The following is a 13,173-nucleotide window of genomic DNA, read 5'->3' as shown; positions in this document are numbered from 1 at the left end:
TGTTGGGGCACAGTATTTTATTTTATGTGGATTAGTTTTATTGCTTAAGATTATGATACTGAAGTTCCTAAAGTCCTCCTCAGCTTTGTTCTACTTGCTTTCCAAGGGTTAAATGCTTTCCAAAGGTTTTACTCACTGGAAGTTTGTTTTTATTATAGTGTATTTCAGTGAACTTGTATGCTCAGGCATGAATTATAAAAGCTGTAGTCATATGCTTCAAATATGTTTCTTAATTTCTGTTTTCCAAATTAATGTACCTTTCTGAGGTTAAAGATATAAACTCTGCAGTGTATAAAACAGTTATCTCAGAAATTCGTATTAAACATTTAACATTAGCTCACCTTTTAAGAAATCACTGGTGGTTTCACATAGTGTCAGGCCCTGCCTTTCAGTAGGGTTAAACCATCAAGCAAGCCTTGTATGTCTTTCAGCATGAATTACAAGATTGCAGAAATCTTATTTCAGAGACTGTTTATCACCGTGCTGCTGCTGCTTCTGGGTTTCCTGGGTCACTGGAGCCAGTAGGACACAGAAGTACTTAGAGACATTCAGAGGTCAAGAAGTGTTGTGGGCCAACCTCATAGCGTCCCCAGTACTGCACTTACTTTCTTTGATATTACTTCAGTCTGACACATTGTTCTGGCTTCACTGTCCCAAGGAAGGCTGTACCAGTAGGCATTAGAGTAGGCTTCAGCGAGCCTTACATCTGTGTCACCCAGCCAGATACTGCTCAAATGATTCATTAAATCAGAACACAGAAAGTAACTTTACTTGAATGCTTTGGCATAAATATTTTATCAACTATAAGAACAAATCTTTTGTCATTTTTACTATATATTCTTATGGTTGAATTGGTAATTTGTGAAACAGATCTTATGAATTTTTCAAGTAGTTTCTGTACATTTAAGGAAATTGTGATTCTTTTGCTAAGAAGTTAAAATACATTGCTGATCTCTGCTGCAGATGATGAGCTCCAAATGTTTACATACATAATGATTGTTTTACAATTGTTTTAAGATGTTCTACAAGTAGAATGCAGTCTTGGTTGTAGAAGCAGAGAACCGAGTCTTGTTTTACCTTGGCTTTCTAAGGGCCCACCCCTAAACAAATGGGTTATATTTGATCCCAAATTAGAGTGGATTTTATCTCTAATATTATTCTAGTTAAATTTCTAATACTATTCTAGTTAAATCACAAATAAAACTGCATTTGATTTCAACTCACTGTAAGGTTCTTGCAAGGTCATATAATCTTCAGACTTCAAACCACTTCTCTTGGCCTCCTCTTAGGAGAGACTGGGAAAAATGTAGACAGGGTAGAATGAGCATTAGGTTTCTCTAAGATTAAATGTCCAGTTTTGACCGTTCCAGAAAGGATGCAACATACTTCATGACTTGGAAATGATAATCAAACTTCAGGATATAGTGGAAGATAAAAGTGTTAGGAGAAAAGCTACTGAGTACTTTTTCCAGAAACCTGGCCAAACTCCTCACAAACAGATCTTCAGATTGTGGCCCTTTGTCACCTCCTATAGTATGCTAGGGAATCAACCCTATTTTACGGATGGTGCTCATAAAAAGGATTATAGTCTGTTAAATCCTCTGCAGCCTCCCCATCGCTACACTGAATAATGATGCATGTTGCAACTGGTGTAATGTCACTCAGATTGAGGAGTTCTTTGGGGTCTGAGTCAGAGTGCCTCTTTACTAGCTTCTGTAGCTGGTGAGGAGAACCTTTGCAGGACACATGTTCACATGTCTTCATTGGGTCCCAGACACGGGATGGCCATTTTACTCTTAACGCTAAATAGTGGAGTAAATAAGCAAGACCCTGAAAGAAGGTAATACTTCCTCTTTCCATCAGGACAAAAGACCATATTACGCGTACCCTGTGGTGCAGGATGTTTGAGAACACAGACCAAAAAAGGCAGAGTGAGCATGGGATTTCATGGTCTACATCAAGAGAAACTATGAAGACCTCAAGTATTTTTGTTTGTTTGGAAGGGGCAGAGTTGTTTTGTTTCAAGTAGCAACTGTTGGACTTGCACCCCGTTCTGTGCATTGATATTGTGGCTCACCACTTCCTTCTCATGTATAGCCGAGGACTCGTATAGTGTACTTAACTTCATGGTGCAATTTCAGAGTGCCCTGACACTTTTCGTGGTATGCTACTGAGCAGAATCACTATTGTCATTACCATTGTAATCGACTTAAAGTGTCATCATGGCTTAGTACTTCGTATTATGTTATGATAGTGCTATCCTCTTTTCATTAAGAGCATGTGGATTAAATCTTTGTAGAATATGTAACAACATATCCTATAATATCCATGTGTAGGATTGTAACAACACCTAATTTCGGTGCTTAAATAAGACCTGGGCTCCCTTTAGAGTCTGCTGGCGTTCAAAATACCTTATTCTAAGTACTTGCACACCCTTGAGTCTATTGACTATTAAAAAAATCTGGGCTTCCAATTGTTCTAAAGGAAAGTACCTGAAACTAAACAGTGTGACTATATTTCTAAAATTATAAAATGATGGAGATCCCAACAGCAGTGCATTTATTCTTTCTAGTGAACAGCTGGATTTATTCAGTCGAACTATGGTATAAAATATGAACAGCCAGTCTGAGCCTCTGTTGAAAATCTAACCTGAGGCACTACTGTCTTTGTGACCAGCACACTCAGCAATGCTGCATTGATTTTCCTAGAGTATACTTCCACAGCCAGAGAGTTATGTTCAAATAATTGCATTCATACCTACCATGGAGTGGGTAACTCTTTAAAAATGATCTGTAAAACAGATTTCTTATTTATTTGCCAGTTGGCAGTAGTAGATTCCTGTGTCTTCCTGTTGTAATATTTAGTATGTTAAACGAAATTTTATGTTATAGTAACAACTTTGAAATGTGAACTAGAATACAGAAATTATATCTTTTTTCCCCCAAAGAATTTTGCAAGATAATAAATTGAAGCAGATAATAGGTACACATACAGTAGTCAAGAAAGAATGGAGAAAGCAGTGGGAAGATTGGTTGCTATACAAGCATGGGCACTTGCTGTTTTTAGTGTATACCCCTGGTACAGTCTAATGGAAAGCTTTCAAGATATTTTCAGGAAATGTCTGCTTTCATCTCACTTATCTGAACTGGCTGGTTCCAGTGAACTGTGGTCAGCTTCATCTACAAAGCCTATGCAAGAGGTTCCTCCTGCTAAAAGCTTTGAAACATTTCAGAACATTCTGGGATTAGTGTATATGCATTGGGCTGCAGTATTTAAAAAAACTCAAAATGAACATGATCACAAAACAAAAGCCATTGTTATATGTGTGCAGCCACTTTAGATAAATGTGTCATGTGGAGATGTACTCTAGAGGTTTACTCTCTTGGAGATAACAGTTCAGGAACTGGAGAATCTTGGGTTCAAGTACTCGTTTTTATTTCTTTGCCCACCAAGAGTATATGTATTGCTCAACACTGACATTTCTGCATTATTTTTAAGAGGAATTCAGATGTTTGTGATATCTCTACTGTGTTCTCATCTGAATGTCTGAAATGTACTAACACATATCGGATATGAATCAGATTTGCGGAGTGACTGTAAAAAGTGCATTTATAGATAGGCTTTTTCCTACAGAGACCACATACAGATCAGCTGGATAATGCTTTATTTGGCAAGTCTGACGATAGAAAATAGGTTCCAGCTGAAAAAAATCATTCCTCACTGAGCTAGAAATATAATTATTTCCCATTCTGAAACAGAGTTTGCAGGATCTGAAGTTCAAAAACCCTTTCTTTTTATAAAAGCATTTGAATTTTGTCCCAGACTTTGTCCCTACTCTTGGTCACAATCTGTAGAGTTATATTTCTGTGCGAAATAGAAAAAAGGCAAGTTTTTCTAACATGGTATAAATAAACAAATAAACAAATAACATTCTTCCCTTTTATTCTCTTTATAATTTTAGATTGTCATTTGGGTAAGTGTGAACTCAAATAGGTTTTCTGTTAAGCAGTTCTTACTTATCAGCACTTCCTAAGCAAACTCAATCTGCTTATTTGGCATGTTGTGCAGGAGATCAGTATTACTTTACTTCCTCCTAGCGTGTTGCAGTATTACTTGGGAAATATATATATAGAATGGTATTTTGAGGGATTTGCAGTGTTGCTCATTGGGATGTTAATAGTGCCAACATGAAAATTAATGAAATATCTTCTTCATTTGTAAGGGAGAAAATAGAAGAAGAAACATAAACAATTTGAAAGAGGTGTTTATCCCCATACAAAAAAGCATTGTGTTGCTAGCAGTGTTGTACAAGAAAGCAACCAGTTTTCTAAATTTCAGTGCAACATACATGTGCAACAACAGCTGCAGTCTTTTTCTGCTCTGGTATTTCTTGTGGTTAGCCTCTTGGATGGGATGTTTGGAAGTACTATACCCAGTGCAAACTGTCTGGGGTGAATCCAGTTCCAATTAGTTCCCCTTTACAGTTCTGGTCCTTGGTCTCATCAGCAGGAGTGGAGCCTTAGCATACCCTGTGTCCTAGACTTTTGCATGTCGCTAGCGGGTTTTAGAGCTTCTGCTTTAGTTACCCTTGGGAACTTTATATTCCAAATGTACTTGTGGTTTATAAATTAAAAGAATGATAGTAGGGAAAGTACTTTCTTCTGCCACTTCATTTTTGCCTTTTGTATGAGTAAACAAAAGATTTCTGTTGCAGCTTCTTTTTCAACCTTCTGACAGATAGCATGCCTGATTTTGGAAGACATTTTTATCGTGCTGACTCTTTGGGGAGCTACTCGGTCAGTGGAGTTCATGTCCTACTGAACTTCATGCCACAACTACGTGCTGATCAAGCAGATCAGAAAAAGTGTCCAGCCCTATTAGAGGCAGAACTGTCTTAAATTTGTTTCTTGAAAAGATATATATTCAGCAGATTTCTTTTGTAATGTCATATTTTCCCTCCTGTAATTGCTGCATACAGCTTTGTTTATTGGAAGTAATGTCATTGTAAATTATATAGTTACACTGTAATATAGGCAATTCTGAACAGATAATGCAAGTATGGCATTGTGAGTAATACAATACCATTAACAGCTGCCCTAAACTTAGTTTTAAACATATTTTAATTTCAATCACTGTGCAAACTGAGCTGTTAATTTTGCAACTGAGTCCTGAAGCTCTAGCCTTATGGAAATATACTTGCTTCCTTATTAATAATTAATCTTAATACATTCAATGCAAACACGTTTTTTTTAACTATGAAACATTACCCATCTGTTAGAAGAAAAACATGACTGACACACAAACACATCTTTTATTTTCAGAGTTTTAACTTTATCTTGGTAAACTTTCTGAAGTTACATTTGCTGGGGACATAATACACAGGTGATGTTTTTGACTTAGAAGAAACTTTGCATCATAAGATGCAAATCAATGTTTATTTGGCTTGTTGTTTCTGAACAACAAAGAAATAAATTTAGAGGGATACATCATTGAAAGGTTACTACTGCTTCTTAGAATGTGATCTCCTGTTACTCTGTACCAGCATAATTTCTAGTATGGATTCTAGATTAATTTGTTTTGTGCTGTGCAGAGTGTCATAACAATACCGCTGTTAGCCTAAGAGATGTGTCCTGTTGTTCTTTCAGGTCTGCAATAAATTGTGCCCAAAGTAGAAGTGTTGCATTACTTAACTCTTCTGGAACCACTGTAACAGAAAAACTTTGATTATAGGAAATCCCCAAACGAACAGTAGCTTTCAAAGATCTTACCAGTTTTCTCCTTATAGTACATGATGCAGATTATGAAATGTAAAACATTATAATGCAAGACAGAAAGATAAACTGTCCCTAAAAAGACAGTACTTCATTTTGGGGATGCTGGTTTCTGTTGTCATATTGCTGTTGAAAGTGTCAGACCTGACATGGCAGACAGTGTTTTTGTAAATAACATTTTTTTAAGGAGAAGGAATCCTGCAAATAATGGAAAAAATGAAGAAGAAAAGTGGCTTTATGAATGAATTACGTCTTGGAAAACAAAACTAGTTGACTAACCGAGCAAAGTTACAATTTCTTTGGATCAGAGCAGTAGTCCAAGTAACTTCTCAAAGACCCATGCATCAAAGATCTATGTCAGCTGGGGGAAATGAACAGAGGTGCATTTCATTAGCTTTTATGTGGATAATGTTATGCTGGAGAATGTTGGTGTTTCTATAATACTCTATAGTAACCAGAGTGAAAGTGAAAATTACTTACAGGCATGAAAAATTTGGAGGGAGGAAGAGGTTACAACTAATTAATTCAGAAAGGAAAGAAATGCGTTTTGATACGATAAATGATAGTGAGTAGTACACTGATGAACTGAAGGCTTGCTTTCATTCCCTACTAATGTAGGAAACGAGTACAAAGAAAATTTGTACTTCTTCTTAGTTTGTTACTTCTTGACACATAAAAGCATTTTGGCACCAAGTGTGCTGATTCACTCTGGCAATAAAGTCCTGGTCCTGATATAGAATGTAAAGACAGAAAGTGAAAAATGTACAGTATTTTCTGAAATGTGTTCCTTTCATATTCATGAAAACAAGCAGGAAATAGTCTCTTTGGGGAGTTCATTATGTTTAACTTTTGAAAGAAAAAAAAATGAACACAGTTGAAGCAAATCTATTCCTAGCATGTCTCTTTACTCAGCTGCATTATTCCAGGTGTTTGATTGGTATATTGGACTGAAAGGCAGATAATCAAGTTACAGTGTAAGAAAGTTCTGAAACTAAACTATGGTCAATTTTATGATCATTGTTTCCATGGTAACAGAGTACAGGTGAGTACATTTTACAAAGTCAAGTATTGGCAAATTTTTTACCTAAGCACATTACGTTGTAGCTGTTCCAACTGTATGACAGTATATTTCTGATTTAATCTTTATCGAAGTGTTTTTTTTTGGTTTGGTTTGGTTTGTTGGTTTTTTTTTCATAGCATTGAGATAACGACTTGATGGGAATAGACTTCCAGTGTGTGGTAGCAACAAAAACCCAGCAACTGCAAAAATGGAGGTACATGAAATAATACTGAATTCATAAAATGTGCCAGGTTGATACATTAATGCATCTTTTAGATATTAAATTGTCTCATTGTATGTTGTATTTGCCCAATAATATATACAAGAGTATATATTTTACAAAGCACTTAAAAGGTTCAGGCTCTCTAAAGCTTAGGTCTTAGTATTTGCTAATTTCACTGTGACTTATACCTGTGCTTAATTTAATGTAGCTAAGTAACCCAAGGGCTGCAATGGCATAGATTGCAGTATGTGGGAGGTGTCAAAGGAAAACTTTGTGGAACATAAAATGTAAGGAACAGAAGACTGAAAAGGATGAAAGGATCAATTTTAAAATAAATTTTAAATGTTTAAATTTTCGGCTAAGTTGAAAAAGAGGGAAAAACGGGAGCAAATGCTAGGACTGAGAAGTACTTTTGACCTGTCAGCTGGTTAGCAGGAAACAGACTTCACATAAATGGAGCTCTTTAAACAAGGCCTGTCCTTGAAATGTGTACCTAAGAAACTTAGATTTGTTAGAGGGAAACAGCTGATAGTGATTTCTTTTCTTCTGGGCTTATATTGTGAACATTCTATTGCTGTGGATTTATGCAGCTAAGTAAGCTAAATTGAAACCTTTCGGAACAATTCCTTGTATGAATGGTCTTTAAACGGTATTACTAAGTTCTGATTCTTTGTTTCTGTGAACTAGCACTGTAGTAATAACTTGGAATGTGGTGATGCAAAGGTGGGTACAATACTGGTTTAGGTATTTAAATAATCGTTCTGCAGTCATATCTGCTAATACAAAATGGTGAAACAGTCATTGATCCAGCTAAACTGAAAAGTACTTAGGATAAGAAACCAAGATCTCTGAGCCAGTTTTGGTGCTTCCCTTGTCTTCTTGTCTGGATAGAGGTTTTTCTAATCCACTGTTAAAGAAATTTTCTGGAAGGTCTGTCTTGTACAAGACTGCCCAAATAATTGTTGTGGTGTGGTTTTTTTTTGGTTTGTTTGTTTGTTTTCTGAACCTGATATGATATTTTGTGGTCGTAGTCACTTTAAAATAAGCAAACATTTGAAAATAGAGTTCCTAAAATCCTTAATACAGGATGCAAATAGAACCATTCTGTATTGTTATAGCTTTAAGGGAGTCCAGTCCTGTCCTTGATTTTTTGTCACTGGCATTGTATCATCAAAGTATTTCCAGAGCGGTGGTTGTCTTCTTTCCTGTTAGACAGGCTAAGCTTGGGTGTGAAAACCAGTGATCTCCTAGTACTTAATGAAGTCAACTACTTAATGTTCCAGGAACAGCATATATCTGGCAAATGCTGGCAGAGAACGTGACATCATTTTCCATCTGTTGAATATTCTGAGAAGTGTAGTTCCTTTCCAGGACACTTACCAAGGGAACTTTTTTTGTTTTGTGTCTGTATACATAGGGTCAGGAAACTTGTTCAGAAGGAACATTATAGGAGTGGATTCTGTGTTGATGCTTGCATTTCAAAGGTTAAAGTAATTGTCCAATGAGAAGACTTGTAAAGTTACTCTCATCTGCATAGAAATTGCTGTGGTCATGCTTATGTACTGCTGGTCACTCACACGGAATTGGAATATGGGAATAGTGAGAAATTCCACTTCCAAGTTGCTTTTGAGGACGAACCGTACTACACCATTACGTTGTGGCAGAATTGTATGTCCAAGCCAACCTGGTCCAAGTCCCCTGCTCAAGCTGGGCCACCCAGAGCAGGCTGCCCAGGACTATGTCCAGGCAGCTTCCGAATGTCTCCCAGGGGAGAGACCCCCCAGCCTCTCTGGGCAGTCCCTGCCGGTGCTCCGTCACCCGCACAGTAAAGGAGAGCTTCCTGTCTTCCAGTTTGTACCCACTGCCTCTTGTAGAAACTCCCATTACTGCAGGTATGCTTTCTGTTTGCTGTTAGTTGTATTCATTCTTCTGTGCCAGGAGTGACGTTTTGGTCCCACTCCCAGGGAATGGAAGTTGACTACTATTTGGTTACCAACTAAATGAAAAGTGTGTGGGAGGTGAACTTTGAAAGAAGAAAAATATAATTTACAATATAATTGTAAGTATATACATAAATATGGTTCAAAAAACAGTTTTGTAGAAGCTGCATATGAAAAAGTGAAGGTAGTGGAAACTGTGAACAAAGCCACCTCTTGAATGAACCCTAAGTTTTGTAGTATGTTTGGATTAAGTAGGAATTCCAGTCATTGATTTTGTTTGTAGCATTGATTTAAGTGTAGTGGACAAAAAAACAAACAAAAAAATGAATAATTTAGTTTCTGTTGCCATCAGAGGATTAAACTGTGCATGGATGCTGTGGACAAGTCAGTACACAGTAATGAAGGGAAAGTTAAATAATAAATAAAATATAAACTGCACTTTAGCTACAAAAGTCTTGTCTTTATGATGAGAATAGGATCTTTAGGCTATATTTAAAACTAGACCAGAAGTACCTTTTTTTTCCTGCAGTAAGAAAATTATCTATTTCTGTCAGTTGCTATCATTCAACATTGTGTGTTTTATCTTTCTTTGAAGAAAACAGAAACCACAAATAATAAATTTGTGGAGATGAAAGAAAAATACCTCTGAATACTGACTTTCCTCTTTGGCCAATAGGAAGTACTAACAAAGGGTCCCAAAGTAGGAGTTGCTTTTATTTCATAGTTGCAAATGATACTAACCATAATCACATTTTTTCCCACTAGTATAATTATTTAATTAAAAGGAAGACAACATGAGAGATATTTTTAAATACCACTGCATTATGTTTGTAAGTTAGATTCTTCCAGTTCAAGATTGTCTGTCAAATATTAATGTGTTCTAATGGAAAATTCACTTTAGGACAGTCTTTTGCTTTTAACAAGGTTTTCTGATTTATTTATTTATTTATTTTTAATGTTGAGCTTTTTAAATCATGCTCAAACTGAAGTAGTAAGAAATCAGTGTGGTTTTTTTTAATGGAACTGAGCATAATGGCTAAATTAAATAATGGGGATGTAATGTTTATAATTTCTGCACGGTATGACTGTGAAACTATTTAAATATCCCAAAGATTATAATTTTTGTAAGTTCCATAGTATCGCAGCTTTAAGCTACAACTACACACACACTGTGCTTCAGATCGATTTTCTGGCTAATACTAACTTGCCTGATGGACATGTTTTGCTTCAATGTCTGCGGAAATCCCTGCTGTGATTTGAGATACTGCACTAACAAAATTGCTGTCCCTAGACAAGTATACTGTGTGTAGTGATACGCTGGTGAATGAAGGACTCTACCTCAAATTGAGCAAGTAGGCAGTGTGTTGGGTAGAACATCCAGAATGACAGTGATGTATTGACTTACACTGTCAAAATGCCCCAGCACCTTTCAGTAGGGATTTATGCAGTGGATAAATGCAGAAAGTTTTTCAGTTCATCTCATCAACAGAAGCACTAATATTAAGGGATTGATACATTGGCCACCGTCCAGTTACATGGAGAGGCAAATGGTCTACAGGCCACAATGCCTGTCTATTTCAGTGAGTTTTACTGCTGATCTGTAACACTTGTTGTATTGACTCAGTCTAGTCATTTGTCTTAAACAAAACAGAAACTTACCGTTTAATCAGTTGCATTAGAGACTTCCGCCATAGGAATATAATTAAAATGGAATCTAAGAGTATATTCTGGAAAACTCTGCTATATTAAAAGAATGTCATTTCTGATTAGTAATATTTTTATTGCATTGCTAAGCCCATCAAATCTGTAACACAGGTTGTACAAATATGAAGTATTTGTTAAGGCACAAAAAAAAGAGTTCCTTGTGTGTTGACGGAGTAGAACAGATTCTAATGGAATGGTTGCACCAATTTAACATGGCTTTGTGTATTTCCAGAGGGTTTTTAACACATTATGAGATGAACTATTACTGAAAATGACGTGCAGCATGACACTGCTATTCAGGTTTTATAAACCTGTTCAAAAGCTTATTTACATCTACGGACAAGGTTTTGTGCTATCTCTTTTGGTTCAGTGCAAGGAGTGGGAAATTTACTGTAGATTGGTGCTGAAGGAGTCTTGGGCTGTTGATGAAATTAAAGTGCCTTGTATTACTGAAACAACTTTAGGGGTGCCTGTCAAGGTGACAGCAGCCTCCTTGGCACTGTCCTATGACCCACTGTTGATCCCAGAAGTGGTTCAACATGCTCAGCTTGGCCATCAGCCTGCCTTCTGCAGAAGGACTTGCTCTGGGATCCGCAGTAGCTTCTGCTTTGACCAGCCTTCCATGGGGTTGGTCTGAAGACAACACCCTCTCCTAGCACTTGCCAACCAGCACTGCTGCATATGGCACATTTTGAGCCACTCAGCACTGTGCTGATCCTCTACACCCTATAGAAGCAATCCAAGCAGAGATGATTTCACCTCGGAATGGTAGGTACAGATGTGGGAAAAGGTACTCTTCTTCTTAATGCTCCTTGTAACTCCCCAAAACAGAAGATATTTAGGTAATACTGTCCTAAACTGTATTTTTGACAAAAAGAATATGTAAGAAGAGAAAATCAGGAAATACTCTGTTCTTGTAACTTAGTTCCTCTAAGTATTAATTAATTATTCATAAAGATGATAACCGCTGTCCTACATTCATGACTTCATTTTTCTAGATATGTAAGTGACTTGTAAGAGTCTTGCACATGTGAGTTTTGAGTGGAAATTACCCAGACTTCCAAATTAACTCGTTATTTGTGACTCGCACGATGGTAGTAATTCCTGCTTTTGATTTAAAGACTTATGGCCACATGACAACAAACGTGGTTCACAGGCATGCAACTGTTAAGGCATTAAACTATATCTGATGCAGTAAGAAAACCAGCCGATACCCAGTTGTTGAGAACGAGTTTGCTTGTTTCGTGCAATAGTGTAAACTCTCAAATGTATTCCTATGTCTGCGTAGCAAGGGTAACTCAGCCCAATGGGGAAGAGTAGAAGTGATTATGGCCAGGAAAACATGAAGTGCAGAGAAGACAAAATGGTGTAGTTAGCTTTTAGCAGCCTGCTCAATGAGGAAGTCCTCAGCTAAAAATTTACATCAGCTGCTCTGCTTTCACAGCCATTTGATCACAGGCACGGAAGGAGCCATGATCCCTCACCAGTCTGTGCCAAACCCCAGCAACATGCTTCAATGTAAAGTTGTCACTGAAATATTTGTCATTTGTATCCAAATATTGGTGATAACCTTGAAAACTTTTAATATTCAAGGTTTTCCTGTTCAGACAGAGATCTGTTTGATGTTTTCTTGCAGCTGATGGGTAATGATAAATGGCACTCCGCGGTGTGGCACCTGCACAGTTACATTGCTTCATGTTTTTTAGCATCATGTCTCCTAAATCAGTCCTCGTTGACAATGTGATATGACTTTGTCATAGCGGTGGAGCAAATATGCGTTGGCTTTTTTAAGTGCTAATAGTATGTTGCTGGAATGGCTGCTTGATCTTTCAGGCCCTTTACTAGCTACATTAAATCACCTGAAGTGATGCTTGAGGCTTGCAAACATTTTTATTCTCTATCAGGTGTAAACAGTGTGTGATTCCAGACCATCAGCTAAAATGCTTGTGGGATAAGAGCTAGCCATGGTCCAGTTGGTGACTACCCAAAGACAGCAGAAAAATGCTTTGGACAGCAGAAAAATGCAGACTCTCCCTTAGTGAGAGTCTGCTGAAGGCACCTTAGTCAGAAGCTTATTGGCACCTTCCCTGAAGCACATATGTGGCAGTCTGTGACTGTTTGCTGGGGAAGGAAAAAAAAATGTGCTGCCGCTATTTGCCACCAGCTCTTGCTTCATTTCCATGTTCTGAAATGAGTGTTCAAGAAACTTTTGTGATCATTGTTGCAACTCTGTCATCCTGGTTATGATGAGTGTAAAAAATATAAGTGCCTGAAACAAAAGCTAGAAGAAAAATGAGAGAATTAAAAGGAAAAGAACTATGTTGTGATGAATGTGTTAGTCATTCATAGTGCTCAAACACCTATAGTTGGCAAAAATGTTTATATCCTACTTTCCAAAGCTTTCTGCAGAAAGACAGGCGGCACGTGCCTGTTCCTTCATTCTGCTTTAGAATTCTGTTCTTGCTCTACTGAGCA

The 13,173-nt window shown here is 37.2% G+C and overlaps 1 protein-coding gene across 1 annotated transcript in view; it reads left to right on the top strand.

Annotated features, from left to right (window-relative positions):
- Window positions 1-13,173, top strand: part of RPAP2 (RNA polymerase II associated protein 2) — a 36,249-nt gene that overhangs the window by 18,281 nt on the left and 4,795 nt on the right. The window lies entirely within an intron of this gene.

This window comes from Netta rufina (genome assembly GCF_964035555.1).
Source record: "Netta rufina genome assembly, chromosome: 8".
Lineage (NCBI taxonomy): Eukaryota > Metazoa > Chordata > Aves > Anseriformes > Anatidae > Netta > Netta rufina.
The sequence above is the reverse complement of the archived record's forward strand: the minus strand, read 5'-3'. Positions and strand labels throughout refer to the sequence as shown.